Source organism: Phyllobates terribilis, unplaced genomic scaffold (genome assembly GCF_046119375.1).
Source record: "Phyllobates terribilis strain yellow unplaced genomic scaffold, ASM4611937v1 Scaffold_84__1_contigs__length_6523798, whole genome shotgun sequence".
Lineage (NCBI taxonomy): Eukaryota > Metazoa > Chordata > Amphibia > Anura > Dendrobatidae > Phyllobates > Phyllobates terribilis.
In genome coordinates, this window is record NW_027362844.1 from 1,196,271 (window position 1) to 1,212,954 (window position 16,684).

The window sequence follows — 16,684 nt, forward strand, 5'->3', positions numbered from 1 at the left end:
TATCTTTCTAGCTCTCCCTTTTTACTTCCTTTTGGATAAACAGACATATTAGGCAAGCATTTTGGAGATTTCACCTAAATAACTACAGGTGGTGAGATAAGCTGCACAATATAATTGACCTTTCAGTATATTGTTGCACACACACCATCTATTTAGCAAATGCCCTTGTTATCAACAGCAGCCTTTTAAACTCACCTGAGCTAACAGGTATGTGCGCTGGTTACTCTGCTGCGCTTAAAATTTCTTTTTTGGTTTGCTACAATGCCTTTTCTGAAACGTTGTCTCCTTCTGCTGGAACACTGACTTCTTTCATTTAATGCCTGCAGACTATAAAAGAGAACCCAACCCAAAAAGTTTGGTTGATTAGTCTGTGGCATTCTGTTAAACTGTTGCTTATGGCGGTCTCTGTGAGCTTCTCAGCGACATTCAGCCAGCCAGGTATCCTGCCTGCAGTAGATGGAATGTGGCAATGGAACGCTGGCTGCGCGTGTCATAATAGGCTCTGAGCCTTTATATACCTGTGCACAGCAGCAGCCACCTTCAGTCTGCTGCTGGACAGCCAGCAGCAGCAGCAGCAGGAGAGGTATGTAATCAGGAGCCCACCTGCTAAGGGTAGACAGCTGCTCGTTCCACCCCACCCCCCGCCTTAATTGGTTCTCCTCCCTTCCAACGGTGTTGAGGCGGGTGGGAACAGCAGGGGGTGAAGGTGCTGTGTTTAAAGAGGTGGAGTTATGCAGATCTAAAACGCGTGGATTGCAGCAGCAGCAAGCCGAAAAGTGTAGGCATGTAAGGGATCTAGAGGTTGACAACATGTCTTCTTAACGGGAGTCCAGGAGCTCATCTCCACAAATGGACTTTTCAGGATCCTTGGGTGGCTCCGTAGTTTGAAACCAATTCTGGTTATCGCTTCTCGGCCTTTTGGCTAAGATCAAGTGTAGTATCTGTTCTTATCAGTTTAATATCTGATACGTCCCCTATCTGGGGACCATATATTAAATGGATTTTTAGAACAGGGAGATGGAAAAAGAGCTTGCTCTGTCCACTCCACGCATTGACCTGGTATTGCAGTATCTCCAGGACCGGTGCACCCCTTCTTTAATGCAGTTTCTAAAATCAGAAAGAATTGAATTCAATGTTTTTTGTTCATTTTGCTTGTTTGTCGGATTTTGGGATGGACTCTTTGGCTTTGCTTTTCTTCTCCTCATTGGATTTTTCATGTTCAAAGTTGCAGAAGCCAGATTACAAGCTCATTTTGGTTCAACTTCAGCAACTGTGCATTGCATTGCCATGTAATGTGATGCAATGCTATCTTTCCAGCTCTCCCTTTTTACTTCCTTTTGGATAAACAGACATATTAGGCAAGCATTTTGGAGCTTTCACCTAAATAACTACAGGTGGTGAGATAAGCTGCACAATATAATTGACCTTTCAGTATATTGTTGCACACACACCATCTATTTAGCAAATGCCCTTGTTATCAACAGCAGCCTTTTAAACTCACCTGAGCTAACAGGTATGTGCGCTGGTTACTCTGCTGCGCTTAAAATTTCTTTTTTGGTTTGCTACAATGCCTTTTCTGAAACGTTGTCTCCTTCTGCTGGAACACTGACTTCTTTCATTTAATGCCTGCAGACTATAAAAGAGAACCCAACCCAAAAAGTTTGGTTGATTAGTCTGTGGCATTCTGTTAAACTGTTGCTTATGGCGGTCTCTGTGAGCTTCTCAGCGACATTCAGCCAGCCAGGTATCCTGCCTGCAGTAGATGGAATGTGGCAATGGAACGCTGGCTGCGCGTGTCATAATAGGCTCTGAGCCTTTATATACCTGTGCACAGCAGCAGCCACCTTCAGTCTGCTGCTGGACAGCCAGCAGCAGCAGCAGCAGGAGAGGTATGTAATCAGGAGCCCTCCTGCTAAGGGTAGACAGCTGCTCGTTCCACCCCACCCCCCGCCTTAATTGGTTCTCCTCCCTTCCAACGGTGTTGAGGCGGGTGGGAACAGCAGGGGGTGAAGGTGCTGTGTTTAAAGAGGTGGAGTTATGCAGATCTAAAACGCGTGGATTGCAGCAGCAGCAAGCCGAAAAGTGCAGGCATGTAAGGGATCTAGTGGTTGACAACATGTCTTCTTAACGGGAGTCCAGGAGCTCATCTCCACAAATGGACTTTTCAGGATCCTTGGGTGGCTCCGTAGTTTGAAACCAATTCTGGTTATCGCTTCTCGGCCTTTTGGCTAAGATCAAGTGTAGTATCTGTTCTTATCAGTTTAATATCTGATACGTCCCCTATCTGGGGACCATATATTAAATGGATTTTTAGAACAGGGAGATGGAAAAAGAGCTTGCTCTGTCCACTCCACGCATTGACCTGGTATTGCAGTATCTCCAGGACCGGTGCACCCCTTCTTTAATGCAGTTTCTAAAATCAGAAAGAATTGAATTCAATGTTTTTTGTTCATTTTGCTTGTTTGTCGGATTTTGGGATGGACTCTTTGGCTTTGCTTTTCTTCTCCTCATTGGATTTTTCATGTTCAAAGTTGCAGAAGCCAGATTACAAGCTCATTTTGGTTCAACTTCAGCAACTGTGCATTGCATTGCCATGTAATGTGATGCAATGCTATCTTTCTAGCTCTCCCTTTTTACTTCCTTTTGGATAAACAGACATATTAGGCAAGCATTTTGGAGCTTTCACCTAAATAACTACAGGTGGTGAGATAAGCTGCACAATATAATTGACCTTTCAGTATATTGTTGCACACACACCATCTATTTAGCAAATGCCCTTGTTATCAACAGCAGCCTTTTAAACTCACCTGAGCTAACAGGTATGTGCGCTGGTTACTCTGCTGCGCTTAAAATTTCTTTTTTGGTTTGCTACAATGCCTTTTCTGAAACGTTGTCTCCTTCTGCTGGAACACTGACTTCTTTCATTTAATGCCTGCAGACTATAAAAGAGAACCCAACCCAAAAAGTTTGGTTGATTAGTCTGTGGCATTCTGTTAAACTGTTGCTTATGGCGGTCTCTGTGAGCTTCTCAGCGACATTCAGCCAGCCAGGTATCCTGCCTGCAGTAGATGGAATGTGGCAATGGAACGCTGGCTGCGCGTGTCATAATAGGCTCTGAGCCTTTATATACCTGTGCACAGCAGCAGCCACCTTCAGTCTGCTGCTGGACAGCCAGCAGCAGCAGCAGCAGGAGAGGTATGTAATCAGGAGCCCTCCTGCTAAGGGTAGACAGCTGCTCGTTCCACCCCACCCCCCGCCTTAATTGGTTCTCCTCCCTTCCAACGGTGTTGAGGCGGGTGGGAACAGCAGGGGGTGAAGGTGCTGTGTTTAAAGAGGTGGAGTTATGCAGATCTAAAACGAGTGGATTGCAGCAGCAGCAAGCCGAAAAGTGCAGGCATGTAAGGGATCTAGAGGTTGACAACATGTCTTCTTAACGGGAGTCCAGGAGCTCATCTCCACAAATGGACTTTTCAGGATCCTTGGGTGGCTCCGTAGTTTGAAACCAATTCTGGTTATCGCTTCTCGGCCTTTTGGCTAAGATCAAGTGTAGTATCTTTTGAAAAGGCAGTTTTGTCCTTGGGCTGCCCTAGTAAATTGATGCATATTACACACTGGTTTGGTGCACTTGTTAGTACGCCAGGTGGCTCATAGAGTTATCTGATGGAAAACATGGCCCTCCAGGATCGAAGTCACTAGGCTGGGTAAGTGTGAGGGCTTTGGAGCAATGTGCCCCAAGAGTAGGCGCCCTGGTGGGAGTCCAAGCTTACTGGGACTGGGAACCCCAGAAAGACTTGGCTTCGTAGCACGCCGCACCTTTGCCAATCATACTTTCTGAGCAACCCCCCCTATTCCTGGCCTCCGGGCTAGGAAGGGGAATTTTTATAAACCCGGTCGGAGGTCCGGTCAGCTTTGGGCTGAGAAACCAACACAGGCTCCAGCTCCACTAGGGTGGCAGCCTAGATGGAAGCTGGGAGCACGAAAACGGCTCTTCTCCGGCTTCGGCTAGGGAGAGCATCGGAGATCCCTGACCCTCGCTGTGGCCTTCTGGCTCGGAGGGATGGGGATGGTTTATTGGGGACCCTCTCCTCCGGGAAGGGTCCACATGAATCCTCGCCTCGTGCGCTGTTTTGGTGTGACTTCGGTCACATTTTTCAGTGCCTTGGATGCAGCTTCAATCAAAAAATCTGTTCTTATCAGTTTCATATCTGATACGTCCCCTATCTGGGGACCATATATTAAATGGATTTTTAGAACAGGGAGATGGAAAAAGAGCTTGCTCTGTCCACTCCACGCATTGACCTGGTATTGCAGTATCTCCAGGACCGGTGCACCCCTTCTTTAATGCAGTTTCTAAAATCAGAAAGAATTGAATTCAATGTTTTTTGTTCATTTTGCTTGTTTGTCGGATTTTGGGATGGACTCTTTGGCTTTGCTTTTCTTCTCCTCATTGGATTTTTCATGTTCAAAGTTGCAGAAGCCAGATTACAAGCTCATTTTGGTTCAACTTCAGCAACTGTGCATTGCATTGCCATGTAATGTGATGCAATGCTATCTTTCTAGCTCTCCCTTTTTACTTCCTTTTGGATAAACAGACATATTAGGCAAGCATTTTGGAGCTTTCACCTAAATAACTACAGGTGGTGAGATAAGCTGCACAATATAATTGACCTTTCAGTATATTGTTGCACACACACCATCTATTTAGCAAATGCCCTTGTTATCAACAGCAGCCTTTTAAACTCACCTGAGCTAACAGGTATGTGCACTGGTTACTCTGCTGCGCTTAAAATTTCTTTTTTGGTTTGCTACAATGCCTTTTCTGAAACGTTGTCTCCTTCTGCTGGAACACTGACTTCTTTCATTTAATGCCTGCAGACTATAAAAGAGAACCCAACCCAAAAAGTTTGGTTGATTAGTCTGTGGCATTCTGTTAAACTGTTGCTTATGGCGGTCTCTGTGAGCTTCTCAGCGACATTCAGCCAGCCAGGTATCCTGCCTGCAGTAGATGGAATGTGGCAATGGAACGCTGGCTGCGCGTGTCATAATAGGCTCTGAGCCTTTATATACCTGTGCACAGCAGCAGCCACCTTCAGTCTGCTGCTGGACAGCCAGCAGCAGCAGCAGCAGCAGGAGAGGTATGTAATCAGGAGCCCTCCTGCTAAGGGTAGACAGCTGCTCGTTCCACCCCACCCCCCGCCTTAATTGGTTCTCCTCCCTTCCAACGGTGTTGAGGCGGGTGGGAACAGCAGGGGGTGAAGGTGCTGTGTTTAAAGAGGTGGAGTTATGCAGATCTAAAACGCGTGGATTGCAGCAGCAGCAAGCCGAAAAGTGCAGGCATGTAAGGGATCTAGAGGTTGACAACATGTCTTCTTAACGGGAGTCCAGGAGCTCATCTCCACAAATGGACTTTTCAGGATCCTTGGGTGGCTCCGTAGTTTGAAACCAATTCTGGTTATCGCTTCTCGGCCTTTTGGCTAAGATCAAGTGTAGTATCTGTTCTTATCAGTTTAATATCTGATACGTCCCCTATCTGGGGACCATATATTAAATGGATTTTTAGAACAGGGAGATGGAAAAAGAGCTTGCTCTGTCCACTCCACGCATTGACCTGGTATTGCAGTATCTCCAGGACCGGTGCACCCCTTCTTTAATGCAGTTTCTAAAATCAGAAAGAATTGAATTCAATGTTTTTTGTTCATTTTGCTTGTTTGTCGGATTTTGGGATGGACTCTTTGGCTTTGCTTTTCTTCTCCTCATTGGATTTTTCATGTTCAAAGTTGCAGAAGCCAGATTACAAGCTCATTTTGGTTCAACTTCAGCAACTGTGCATTGCATTGCCATGTAATGTGATGCAATGCTATCTTTCTAGCTCTCCCTTTTTACTTCCTTTTGGATAAACAGACATATTAGGCAAGCATTTTGGAGCTTTCACCTAAATAACTACAGGTGGTGAGATAAGCTGCACAATATAATTGACCTTTCAGTATATTGTTGCACACACACCATCTATTTAGCAAATGCCCTTGTTATCAACAGCAGCCTTTTAAACTCACCTGAGCTAACAGGTATGTGCACTGGTTACTCTGCTGCGCTTAAAATTTCTTTTTTGGTTTGCTACAATGCCTTTTCTGAAACGTTGTCTCCTTCTGCTGGAACACTGACTTCTTTCATTTAATGCCTGCAGACTATAAAAGAGAACCCAACCCAAAAAGTTTGGTTGATTAGTCTGTGGCATTCTGTTAAACTGTTGCTTATGGCGGTCTCTGTGAGCTTCTCAGCGACATTCAGCCAGCCAGGTATCCTGCCTGCAGTAGATGGAATGTGGCAATGGAACGCTGGCTGCGCGTGTCATAATAGGCTCTGAGCCTTTATATACCTGTGCACAGCAGCAGCCACCTTCAGTCTGCTGCTGGACAGCCAGCAGCAGCAGCAGCAGCAGGAGAGGTATGTAATCAGGAGCCCTCCTGCTAAGGGTAGACAGCTGCTCGTTCCACCCCACCCCCCGCCTTAATTGGTTCTCCTCCCTTCCAACGGTGTTGAGGCGGGTGGGAACAGCAGGGGGTGAAGGTGCTGTGTTTAAAGAGGTGGAGTTATGCAGATCTAAAACGCGTGGATTGCAGCAGCAGCAAGCCGAAAAGTGCAGGCATGTAAGGGATCTAGAGGTTGACAACATGTCTTCTTAACGGGAGTCCAGGAGCTCATCTCCACAAATGGACTTTTCAGGATCCTTGGGTGGCTCCGTAGTTTGAAACCAATTCTGGTTATCGCTTCTCGGCCTTTTGGCTAAGATCAAGTGTAGTATCTGTTCTTATCAGTTTAATATCTGATACGTCCCCTATCTGGGGACCATATATTAAATGGATTTTTAGAACAGGGAGATGGAAAAAGAGCTTGCTCTGTCCACTCCACGCATTGACCTGGTATTGCAGTATCTCCAGGACCGGTGCACCCCTTCTTTAATGCAGTTTCTAAAATCAGAAAGAATTGAATTCAATGTTTTTTGTTCATTTTGCTTGTTTGTCGGATTTTGGGATGGACTCTTTGGCTTTGCTTTTCTTCTCCTCATTGGATTTTTCATGTTCAAAGTTGCAGAAGCCAGATTACAAGCTCATTTTGGTTCAACTTCAGCAACTGTGCATTGCATTGCCATGTAATGTGATGCAATGCTATCTTTCTAGCTCTCCCTTTTTACTTCCTTTTGGATAAACAGACATATTAGGCAAGCATTTTGGAGCTTTCACCTAAATAACTACAGGTGGTGAGATAAGCTGCACAATATAATTGACCTTTCAGTATATTGTTGCACACACACCATCTATTTAGCAAATGCCCTTGTTATCAACAGCAGCCTTTTAAACTCACCTGAGCTAACAGGTATGTGCGCTGGTTACTCTGCTGCGCTTAAAATTTCTTTTTTGGTTTGCTACAATGCCTTTTCTGAAACGTTGTCTCCTTCTGCTGGAACACTGACTTCTTTCATTTAATGCCTGCAGACTATAAAAGAGAACCCAACCCAAAAAGTTTGGTTGATTAGTCTGTGGCATTCTGTTAAACTGTTGCTTATGGCGGTCTCTGTGAGCTTCTCAGCGACATTCAGCCAGCCAGGTATCCTGCCTGCAGTAGATGGAATGTGGCAATGGAACGCTGGCTGCGCGTGTCATAATAGGCTCTGAGCCTTTATATACCTGTGCACAGCAGCAGCCACCTTCAGTCTGCTGCTGGACAGCCAGCAGCAGCAGCAGCAGGAGAGGTATGTAATCAGGAGCCCTCCTGCTAAGGGTAGACAGCTGCTCGTTCCACCCCACCCCCCGCCTTAATTGGTTCTCCTCCCTTCCAACGGTGTTGAGGCGGGTGGGAACAGCAGGGGGTGAAGGTGCTGTGTTTAAAGAGGTGGAGTTATGCAGATCTAAAACGCGTGGATTGCAGCAGCAGCAAGCCGAAAAGTGCAGGCATGTAAGGGATCTAGAGGTTGACAACATGTCTTCTTAACGGGAGTCCAGGAGCTCATCTCCACAAATGGACTTTTCAGGATCCTTGGGTGGCTCCGTAGTTTGAAACCAATTCTGGTTATCGCTTCTCGGCCTTTTGGCTAAGATCAAGTGTAGTATCTGTTCTTATCAGTTTAATATCTGATACGTCCCCTATCTGGGGACCATATATTAAATGGATTTTTAGAACAGGGAGATGGTAAAAGAGCTTGCTCTGTCCACTCCACGCATTGACCTGGAATTGCAGTATCTCCAGGACCGGTGCACCCCTTCTTTAATGCAGTTTCTAAAATCAGAAAGAATTGAATTCAATGTTTTTTGTTCATTTTGCTTGTTTGTCGGATTTTGGGATGGACTCTTTGGCTTTGCTTTTCTTCTCCTCCTTGGATTTTTCATGTTCAAAGTTGCAGAAGCCAGATTACAAGCTCATTTTGGTTCAACATCAGCAACTGTGCATTGCATTGCCATGTAATGTGATGCAATGCTATCTTTCTAGCTCTCCCTTTTTACTTCCTTTTGGATAAACAGACATATTAGGCAAGCATTTTGGAGCTTTCACCTAAATAACTACAGGTGGTGAGATAAGCTGCACAATATAATTGACCTTTCAGTATATTGTTGCACACACACCATCTATTTAGCAAATGCCCTTGTTATCAACAGCAGCCTTTTAAACTCACCTGAGCTAACAGGTATGTGCGCTGGTTACTCTGCTGCGCTTAAAATTTCTTTTTTGGTTTGCTACAATGCCTTTTCTGAAACGTTGTCTCCTTCTGCTGGAACACTGACTTCTTTCATTTAATGCCTGCAGACTATAAAAGAGAACCCAACCCAAAAAGTTTGGTTGATTAGTCTGTGGCATTCTGTTAAACTGTTGCTTATGGCGGTCTCTGTGAGCTTCTCAGCGACATTCAGCCAGCCAGGTATCCTGCCTGCAGTAGATGGAATGTGGCAATGGAACGCTGGCTGCGCGTGTCATAATAGGCTCTGAGCCTTTATATACCTGTGCACAGCAGCAGCCACCTTCAGTCTGCTGCTGGACAGCCAGCAGCAGCAGCAGCAGGAGAGGTATGTAATCAGGAGCCCTCCTGCTAAGGGTAGACAGCTGCTCGTTCCACCCCACCCCCCGCCTTAATTGGTTCTCCTCCCTTCCAATGGTGTTGAGGCGGGTGGGAACAGCAGGGGGTGAAGGTGCTGTGTTTAAAGAGGTGGAGTTATGCAGATCTAAAACGCGTGGATTGCAGCAGCAGCAAGCCGAAAAGTGCAGGCATGTAAGGGATCTAGAGGTTGACAACATGTCTTCTTAACGGGAGTCCAGGAGCTCATCTCCACAAATGGACTTTTCAGGATCCTTGGGTGGCTCCGTAGTTTGAAACCAATTCTGGTTATCGCTTCTCGGCCTTTTGGCTAAGATCAAGTGTAGTATCTGTTCTTATCAGTTTAATATCTGATACGTCCCCTATCTGGGGACCATATATTAAATGGATTTTTAGAACAGGGAGATGGAAAAAGAGCTTGCTCTGTCCACTCCACGCATTGACCTGGTATTGCAGTATCTCCAGGACCGGTGCACCCCTTCTTTAATGCAGTTTCTAAAATCAGAAAGAATTGAATTCAATGTTTTTTGTTCATTTTGCTTGTTTGTCGGATTTTGGGATGGACTCTTTGGCTTTGCTTTTCTTCTCCTCATTGGATTTTTCATGTTCAAAGTTGCAGAAGCCAGATTACAAGCTCATTTTGGTTCAACTTCAGCAACTGTGCATTGCATTGCCATGTAATGTGATGCAATGCTATCTTTCTAGCTCTCCCTTTTTACTTCCTTTTGGATAAACAGACATATTAGGCAAGCATTTTGGAGCTTTCACCTAAATAACTACAGGTGGTGAGATAAGCTGCACAATATAATTGACCTTTCAGTATATTGTTGCACACACACCATCTATTTAGCAAATGCCCTTGTTATCAACAGCAGCCTTTTAAACTCACCTGAGCTAACAGGTATGTGCGCTGGTTACTCTGCTGCGCTTAAAATTTCTTTTTTGGTTTGCTACAATGCCTTTTCTGAAACGTTGTCTCCTTCTGCTGGAACACTGACTTCTTTCATTTAATGCCTGCAGACTATAAAAGAGAACCCAACCCAAAAAGTTTGGTTGATTAGTCTGTGGCATTCTGTTAAACTGTTGCTTATGGCGGTCTCTGTGAGCTTCTCAGCGACATTCAGCCAGCCAGGTATCCTGCCTGCAGTAGATGGAATGTGGCAATGGAACGCTGGCTGCGCGTGTCATAATAGGCTCTGAGCCTTTATATACCTGTGCACAGCAGCAGCCACCTTCAGTCTGCTGCTGGACAGCCAGCAGCAGCAGCAGCAGGAGAGGTATGTAATCAGGAGCCCTCCTGCTAAGGGTAGACAGCTGCTCGTTCCACCCCACCCCCCGCCTTAATTGGTTCTCCTCCCTTCCAACGGTGTTGAGGCGGGTGGGAACAGCAGGGGGTGAAGGTGCTGTGTTTAAAGAGGTGGAGTTATGCAGATCTAAAACGCGTGGATTGCAGCAGCAGCAAGCCGAAAAGTGCAGGCATGTAAGGGATCTAGAGGTTGACAACATGTCTTCTTAACGGGAGTCCAGGAGCTCATCTCCACAAATGGACTTTTCAGGATCCTTGGGTGGCTCCGTAGTTTGAAACCAATTCTGGTTATCGCTTCTCGGCCTTTTGGCTAAGATCAAGTGTAGTATCTGTTCTTATCAGTTTAATATCTGATACGTCCCCTATCTGGGGACCATATATTAAATGGATTTTTAGAACAGGGAGATGGAAAAAGAGCTTGCTCTGTCCACTCCACGCATTGACCTGGTATTGCAGTATCTCCAGGACCGGTGCACCCCTTCTTTAATGCAGTTTCTAAAATCAGAAAGAATTGAATTCAATGTTTTTTGTTCATTTTGCTTGTTTGTCGGATTTTGGGATGGACTCTTTGGCTTTGCTTTTCTTCTCCTCATTGGATTTTTCATGTTCAAAGTTGCAGAAGCCAGATTACAAGCTCATTTTGGTTCAACTTCAGCAACTGTGCATTGCATTGCCATGTAATGTGATGCAATGCTATCTTTCTAGCTCTCCCTTTTTACTTCCTTTTGGATAAACAGACATATTAGGCAAGCATTTTGGAGCTTTCACCTAAATAACTACAGGTGGTGAGATAAGCTGCACAATATAATTGACCTTTCAGTATATTGTTGCACACACCATCTATTTAGCAAATGCCCTTGTTATCAACAGCAGCCTTTTAAACTCACCTGAGCTAACAGGTATGTGCGCTGGTTACTCTGCTGCGCTTAAAATTTCTTTTTTGGTTTGCTACAATGCCTTTTCTGAAACGTTGTCTCCTTCTGCTGGAACACTGACTTCTTTCATTTAATGCCTGCAGACTATAAAAGAGAACCCAACCCAAAAAGTTTGGTTGATTAGTCTGTGGCATTCTGTTAAACTGTTGCTTATGGCGGTCTCTGTGAGCTTCTCAGCGACATTCAGCCAGCCAGGTATCCTGCCTGCAGTAGATGGAATGTGGCAATGGAACGCTGGCTGCGCGTGTCATAATAGGCTCTGAGCCTTTATATACCTGTGCACAGCAGCAGCCACCTTCAGTCTGCTGCTGGACAGCCAGCAGCAGCAGCAGCAGCAGGAGAGGTATGTAATCAGGAGCCCTCCTGCTAAGGGTAGACAGCTGCTCGTTCCACCCCACCCCCCGCCTTAATTGGTTCTCCTCCCTTCCAACGGTGTTGAGGCGGGTGGGAACAGCAGGGGGTGAAGGTGCTGTGTTTAAAGAGGTGGAGTTATGCAGATCTAAAACGCATGGATTGCAGCAGCAGCAAGCCGAAAAGTGCAGGCATGTAAGGGATCTAGAGGTTGACAACATGTCTTCTTAACGGGAGTCCAGGAGCTCATCTCCACAAATGGACTTTTCAGGATCCTTGGGTGGCTCCGTAGTTTGAAACCAATTCTGGTTATCGCTTCTCGGCCTTTTGGCTAAGATCAAGTGTAGTATCTGTTCTTATCAGTTTAATATCTGATACGTCCCCTATCTGGGGACCATATATTAAATGGATTTTTAGAACAGGGAGATGGAAAAAGAGCTTGCTCTGTCCACTCCACGCATTGACCTGGTATTGCAGTATCTCCAGGACCGGTGCACCCCTTCTTTAATGCAGTTTCTAAAATCAGAAAGAATTGAATTCAATGTTTTTTGTTCATTTTGCTTGTTTGTCGGATTTTGGGATGGACTCTTTGGCTTTGCTTTTCTTCTCCTCATTGGATTTTTCATGTTCAAAGTTGCAGAAGCCAGATTACAAGCTCATTTTGGTTCAACTTCAGCAACTGTGCATTGCATTGCCATGTAATGTGATGCAATGCTATCTTTCTAGCTCTCCCTTTTTACTTCCTTTTGGATAAACAGACATATTAGGCAAGCATTTTGGAGCTTTCACCTAAATAACTACAGGTGGTGAGATAAGCTGCACAATATAATTGACCTTTCAGTATATTGTTGCACACACACCATCTATTTAGCAAATGCCCTTGTTATCAACAGCAGCCTTTTAAACTCACCTGAGCTAACAGGTATGTGCGCTGGTTACTCTGCTGCGCTTAAAATTTCTTTTTTGGTTTGCTACAATGCCTTTTCTGAAACGTTGTCTCCTTCTGCTGGAACACTGACTTCTTTCATTTAATGCCTGCAGACTATAAAAGAGAACCCAACCCAAAAAGTTTGGTTGATTAGTCTGTGGCATTCTGTTAAACTGTTGCTTATGGCGGTCTCTGTGAGCTTCTCAGCGACATTCAGCCAGCCAGGTATCCTGCCTGCAGTAGATGGAATGTGGCAATGGAACGCTGGCTGCGCGTGTCATAATAGGCTCTGAGCCTTTATATACCTGTGCACAGCAGCAGCCACCTTCAGTCTGCTGCTGGACAGCCAGCAGCAGCAGCAGCAGGAGAGGTATGTAATCAGGAGCCCTCCTGCTAAGGGTAGACAGCTGCTCGTTCCACCCCACCCCCCGCCTTAATTGGTTCTCCTCCCTTCCAACGGTGTTGAGGCGGGTGGGAACAGCAGGGGGTGAAGGTGCTGTGTTTAAAGAGGTGGAGTTATGCAGATCTAAAACGCGTGGATTGCAGCAGCAGCAAGCCGAAAAGTGCAGGCATGTAAGGGATCTAGAGGTTGACAACATGTCTTCTTAACGGGAGTCCAGGAGCTCATCTCCACAAATGGACTTTTCAGGATCCTTGGGTGGCTCCGTAGTTTGAAACCAATTCTGGTTATCGCTTCTCGGCCTTTTGGCTAAGATCAAGTGTAGTATCTGTTCTTATCAGTTTAATATCTGATACGTCCCCTATCTGGGGACCATATATTAAATGGATTTTTAGAACAGGGAGATGGAAAAAGAGCTTGCTCTGTCCACTCCACGCATTGACCTGGTATTGCAGTATCTCCAGGACCGGTGCACCCCTTCTTTAATGCAGTTTCTAAAATCAGAAAGAATTGAATTCAATGTTTTTTGTTCATTTTGCTTGTTTGTCGGATTTTGGGATGGACTCTTTGGCTTTGCTTTTCTTTTCCTCATTGGATTTTTCATGTTCAAAGTTGCAGAAGCCAGATTACAAGCTCATTTTGGTTCAACTTCAGCAACTGTGCATTGCATTGCCATGTAATGTGATGCAATGCTATCTTTCTAGCTCTCCCTTTTTACTTCCTTTTGGATAAACAGACATATTAGGCAAGCATTTTGGAGCTTTCACCTAAATAACTACAGGTGGTGAGATAAGCTGCACAATATAATTGACCTTTCAGTATATTGTTGCACACACACCATCTATTTAGCAAATGCCCTTGTTATCAACAGCAGCCTTTTAAACTCACCTGAGCTAACAGGTATGTGCGCTGGTTACTCTGCTGCGCTTAAAATTTCTTTTTTGGTTTGCTACAATGCCTTTTCTGAAACGTTGTCTCCTTCTGCTGGAACACTGACTTCTTTCATTTAATGCCTGCAGACTATAAAAGAGAACCCAACCCAAAAAGTTTGGTTGATTAGTCTGTGGCATTCTGTTAAACTGTTGCTTATGGCGGTCTCTGTGAGCTTCTCAGCGACATTCAGCCAGCCAGGTATCCTGCCTGCAGTAGATGGAATGTGGCAATGGAACGCTGGCTGCGCGTGTCATAATAGGCTCTGAGCCTTTATATACCTGTGCACAGCAGCAGCCACCTTCAGTCTGCTGCTGGACAGCCAGCAGCAGCAGCAGCAGGAGAGGTATGTAATCAGGAGCCCTCCTGCTAAGGGTAGACAGCTGCTCGTTCCACCCCACCCCCCGCCTTAATTGGTTCTCCTCCCTTCCAACGGTGTTGAGGCGGGTGGGAACAGCAGGGGGTGAAGGTGCTGTGTTTAAAGAGGTGGAGTTATGCAGATCTAAAACGCGTGGATTGCAGCAGCAGCAAGCCGAAAAGTGCAGGCATGTAAGGGATCTAGAGGTTGACAACATGTCTTCTTAACGGGAGTCCAGGAGCTCATCTCCACAAATGGACTTTTCAGGATCCTTGGGTGGCTCCGTAGTTTGAAACCAATTCTGGTTATCGCTTCTCGGCCTTTTGGCTAAGATCAAGTGTAGTATCTGTTCTTATCAGTTTAATATCTGATACGTCCCCTATCTGGGGACCATATATTAAATGGATTTTTAGAACAGGGAGATGGAAAATGAGCTTGCTCTGTCCACTCCACGCATTGACCTGGTATTGCAGTATCTCCAGGACAGGTGCACCCCTTCTTTAATGCAGTTTCTAAAATCAGAAAGAATTGAATTCAATGTTTTTTGTTCATTTTGCTTGTTTGTCGGATTTTGGGATGGACTCTTTGGCTTTGCTTTTCTTCTCCTCATTGGATTTTTCATGTTCAAAGTTGCAGAAGCCAGATTACAAGCTCATTTTGGTTCAACTTCAGCAACTGTGCATTGCATTGCCATGTAATGTGATGCAATGCTATCTTTCTAGCTCTCCCTTTTTACTTCCTTTTGGATAAACAGACATATTAGGCAAGCATTTTGGAGCTTTCACCTAAATAACTACAGGTGGTGAGATAAGCTGCACAATATAATTGACCTTTCAGTATATTGTTGCACACACACCATCTATTTAGCAAATGCCCTTGTTATCAACAGCAGCCTTTTAAACTCACCTGAGCTAACAGGTATGTGCGCTGGTTACTCTGCTGCGCTTAAAATTTCTTTTTTGGTTTGCTACAATGCCTTTTCTGAAACGTTGTCTCCTTCTGCTGGAACACTGACTTCTTTCATTTAATGCCTGCAGACTATAAAAGAGAACCCAACCCAAAAAGTTTGGTTGATTAGTCTGTGGCATTCTGTTAAACTGTTGCTTATGGCGGTCTCTGTGAGCTTCTCAGCGACATTCAGCCAGCCAGGTATCCTGCCTGCAGTAGATGGAATGTGGCAATGGAACGCTGGCTGCGCGTGTCATAATAGGCTCTGAGCCTTTATATACCTGTGCACAGCAGCAGCCACCTTCAGTCTGCTGCTGGACAGCCAGCAGCAGCAGCAGCAGGAGAGGTATGTAATCAGGAGCCCTCCTGCTAAGGGTAGACAGCTGCTCGTTCCACCCCACCCCCCGCCTTAATTGGTTCTCCTCCCTTCCAACGGTGTTGAGGCGGGTGGGAACAGCAGGGGGTGAAGGTGCTGTGTTTAAAGAGGTGGAGTTATGCAGATCTAAAACGCGTGGATTGCAGCAGCAGCAAGCCGAAAAGTGCAGGCATGTAAGGGATCTAGAGGTTGACAACATGTCTTCTTAACGGGAGTCCAGGAGCTCATCTCCACAAATGGACTTTTCAGGATCCTTGGGTGGCTCCGTAGTTTGAAACCAATTCTGGTTATCGCTTCTCGGCCTTTTGGCTAAGATCAAGTGTAGTATCTTTCGAAAAGGCGGTTTTGGATGTTGGCCGCCCTAGTAGATTGATACATTATGCACACTGGGGTTTAGGCGCTTGTTAGTACGCCAGGTGGCTAATATAGTCATCTGGTGGAAAGCATGGCCCCCCAGGATCGACGCCATTGGGCCGGGGAAGATCGAAAGCCCGAAGTGTGAAGTGCCCCAGGAGTGGTGACCCTGGGGTGCCTTAACTCACTGGGATTGGGAACCCCACTTGAGTTTATGGCACATTTGCACAAGCACTTCAAATTTTCTTTCTTCGCACACACCCTTATTCCGGGCCTTCTGGCCTTAGGATGGGGAATTTTTCAATTCCCGGTCGAAGGTCCGGGCAGTATTATACTGTGAAACCTTCACTATTTATTTAATTTCTTTGTCACTGTGTGTCCACTTATTCACGTGTGTCACGTCCTACTAGGATTTTGTCGGGATGCGGTTCCCTTACGGGTTCCTCTCTTGGCAGGTCTAGGGGGGGAGTGTGTGGCCATCAGGTTCCGCTCCCCCCTGAACCCCCCTGGCTCTCCTCTTTCGGGAGGAGAGCGTTGTTGGCTCCCCTCTTCCGGGAGGCGAGCACAGTCTTTGGCTCCCAGTGCCTTGCTCGGGTGAGAACTCGGGCAGGTGCTGGGGGTAAGATTGGGTCGCCTCTGGCTTCGGCTGGAGGTGGCTTTTTGTCCCTGTTCCTCGCTGTGGCCTTTTGGCTCGGAGGGACGGGGAATGGTTT

At 45.8% G+C, this 16,684-nt stretch overlaps 11 non-coding genes and 2 pseudogenes across 11 annotated transcripts; all 13 read left to right on the forward strand.

Moving 5' to 3' along the window:
• The first annotated feature begins 902 nt into the window (after positions 1 to 902).
• Positions 903 to 1,093, forward strand: LOC141197391 (U2 spliceosomal RNA). Its single transcript, XR_012269649.1, has one exon. It is a non-coding gene; the product is annotated as a U2 spliceosomal RNA (small nuclear RNA).
• A 1,115-nt stretch (positions 1,094 to 2,208) lies between these two features.
• On the forward strand, positions 2,209 to 2,399 carry LOC141197392 (U2 spliceosomal RNA). The gene has a single exon (XR_012269650.1). It is a non-coding gene; the product is annotated as a U2 spliceosomal RNA (small nuclear RNA).
• Positions 2,400 to 3,514: 1,115 nt separating this feature from the next.
• On the forward strand, positions 3,515 to 3,630 carry LOC141197589 (U2 spliceosomal RNA; annotated as a pseudogene).
• A 524-nt stretch (positions 3,631 to 4,154) lies between these two features.
• LOC141197544 (U2 spliceosomal RNA) lies at positions 4,155 to 4,336 on the forward strand. Its single transcript, XR_012269794.1, has one exon. It is a non-coding gene; the product is annotated as a U2 spliceosomal RNA (small nuclear RNA).
• Positions 4,337 to 5,454: 1,118 nt separating this feature from the next.
• Positions 5,455 to 5,645, forward strand: LOC141197394 (U2 spliceosomal RNA). The gene has a single exon (XR_012269651.1). It is a non-coding gene; the product is annotated as a U2 spliceosomal RNA (small nuclear RNA).
• A 1,118-nt stretch (positions 5,646 to 6,763) lies between these two features.
• On the forward strand, positions 6,764 to 6,954 carry LOC141197395 (U2 spliceosomal RNA). The gene has a single exon (XR_012269652.1). It is a non-coding gene; the product is annotated as a U2 spliceosomal RNA (small nuclear RNA).
• A 1,115-nt stretch (positions 6,955 to 8,069) lies between these two features.
• Positions 8,070 to 8,260, forward strand: LOC141197523 (U2 spliceosomal RNA). Its single transcript, XR_012269773.1, has one exon. It is a non-coding gene; the product is annotated as a U2 spliceosomal RNA (small nuclear RNA).
• A 1,115-nt stretch (positions 8,261 to 9,375) lies between these two features.
• Positions 9,376 to 9,566, forward strand: LOC141197396 (U2 spliceosomal RNA). The gene has a single exon (XR_012269653.1). It is a non-coding gene; the product is annotated as a U2 spliceosomal RNA (small nuclear RNA).
• Positions 9,567 to 10,681: 1,115 nt separating this feature from the next.
• Positions 10,682 to 10,872, forward strand: LOC141197397 (U2 spliceosomal RNA). Its single transcript, XR_012269654.1, has one exon. It is a non-coding gene; the product is annotated as a U2 spliceosomal RNA (small nuclear RNA).
• A 1,116-nt stretch (positions 10,873 to 11,988) lies between these two features.
• Positions 11,989 to 12,179, forward strand: LOC141197398 (U2 spliceosomal RNA). Its single transcript, XR_012269655.1, has one exon. It is a non-coding gene; the product is annotated as a U2 spliceosomal RNA (small nuclear RNA).
• A 1,115-nt stretch (positions 12,180 to 13,294) lies between these two features.
• LOC141197400 (U2 spliceosomal RNA) lies at positions 13,295 to 13,485 on the forward strand. The gene has a single exon (XR_012269657.1). It is a non-coding gene; the product is annotated as a U2 spliceosomal RNA (small nuclear RNA).
• Positions 13,486 to 14,600: 1,115 nt separating this feature from the next.
• On the forward strand, positions 14,601 to 14,791 carry LOC141197526 (U2 spliceosomal RNA). Its single transcript, XR_012269776.1, has one exon. It is a non-coding gene; the product is annotated as a U2 spliceosomal RNA (small nuclear RNA).
• Positions 14,792 to 15,906: 1,115 nt separating this feature from the next.
• On the forward strand, positions 15,907 to 15,998 carry LOC141197595 (U2 spliceosomal RNA; annotated as a pseudogene).
• Positions 15,999 to 16,684: the final 686 nt, after the last annotated feature.